The sequence below is a fragment of the Megascapheus bottae genome, chromosome 10, assembly GCF_031878675.1.
Source record: "Megascapheus bottae isolate mThoBot1 chromosome 10, mThoBot2.hap1, whole genome shotgun sequence".
NCBI classification, from domain to species: Eukaryota; Metazoa; Chordata; class Mammalia; order Rodentia; family Geomyidae; genus Megascapheus; species Megascapheus bottae.
The window spans coordinates 13,896,205-13,898,040 of NC_143518.1; positions in this window are offsets into that span (position 1 = coordinate 13,896,205).

Genomic DNA, 1,836 nt, shown 5'->3' on the forward strand with positions numbered 1-1,836 from the left:
CTAGCTAAAAAAATCAGTAATGCCTTAATTCTATATGATTGTGTTTATGCTATTTGTTAAATTATAGTCATGTTTCACCTACCCTTTTTAGGAACATATGACAAAATATAGATGAATAGAGTGAATGAAAAAGGTAGAAATTTGCATGAGGTAAATGGAATCAATTTTGGGCTTTGTGAATATAAAATATCCTCAGAACATGCATTGTTCTGCATAGTTGATCCTGGTAGTTTCAGTCTAAGGAACTCCAGGTACTCCTTTTTCTTCTATAATTAGCATATCTTACCCTCAATCCATTTTTGTTTGAATCCTGCATAGGGTGGCACTGACTCTTTTGGCCACATCATACAATGCCTTGTGTTTGGGTTAATTGTGATCACAGTATCTACCAAGACTTTAACCTTCATCTGATTCCTTGATTATCTCTAACTTCAGTCTTCGAAACTGCTTTATTTTTTTTCAGTGATTGAATCCTTTGATTTTTGCATACTTCAGATTGCAACATTTTGTACTGTGGAAAGCAGGTAATTTTCCTGTGAATAAAGCCTCTTTACAATGTGGAAAAATACTTCCTTTCCTGTCACAGAAAGGCATAACTTCTTATTTTCTCAATGTATTTTCCATTACAACTTTATTTTCCTCAAGCACCCCTGAATATTACTAGACCTTGTATTCATTTGTCTCTTGTAATTTCAGTGTTTCCTTAACTTTGGGGAGCCTTTCCTATGGTAATACCAAATCACTGTATTTTAACTATATTGACTGAGAAATAATCGTCCTCAGACCTCTTTATATGCTAAATTCATGTCATTGAAACATTATTAATTAAGTAGATCTTTCTGAGGAGTCAAGCTTTTAAATAAATTATAGCTTTCCTGATGTATGAAACTAGCAAATATCTACCCTTCCTACCCATGTAATTTCTTACTGCTTATTCTCATCTAAGGACTGTCATATTTTTCAAATTCCCTGAAGATTAAAAAAAAAACATAGAAGCTTTGCTTCTGCTACAGATCACTCCGAATTGTCTCTACTTGCAAAGGATGAAAACAAGTACACAATAAGGTTATACTTGCACAAATATAATAGAATTAATTTTTTTCACACTCAGTCTTTCAAATTGCCATAATATCATTTAGGATGCATTTAGCTATTTCTTGTCGCATATGAAGCCCAATTATTGGTTCCCCCTCTTGGGGGATCATGGTTCACATCATAACCAATGAGTTATGTTTTACAACATGTAATGGAAAGTAAACTTTCTGAAAACTATGGACAATGCTATATAATGATTAAAAATGCATAAGGTCTGAGGATTGTACTAACTCCAAACCAGCTTCATTACAGTTTGATAGCAATCTATAAACCTAGATGTTAAAGACCATAGTATAAAGTAACTGTCTGAATTTCCACTTTTTCTTAAACCTGTCTCCTCTTGCATTTTTTTTGCCTTCACTTCTTCCTGTGGGAACCTTTCTCACTTGCACATTTGCCAATGAGATTTAATCAAAAACATGTTTTCTCTTTGAGTGTAATATGCTTTATTCAGAGTTTTGTTTTGCTTAGTCATGTTCTGACAATAGGCTTATACTTTTCAGGGTTATCATCATTTCACATTCACTGCCTGACCACAGACATCAAATCTATATGCCTAGGCTAATTTTTTTTGGAGCTCATTGTTTTTTAATTTTTTGAATTTAATTTAATGTTGTAAAGGTTATAGTTGCATAAGTAATGACTGCATTTCTTTTTTTCCACACTATTTTATTGTAATTAATTAAAGGGTTACATGATATTTGCCAGATAGAAGGTGCATTAATTTATTAATTCACATAT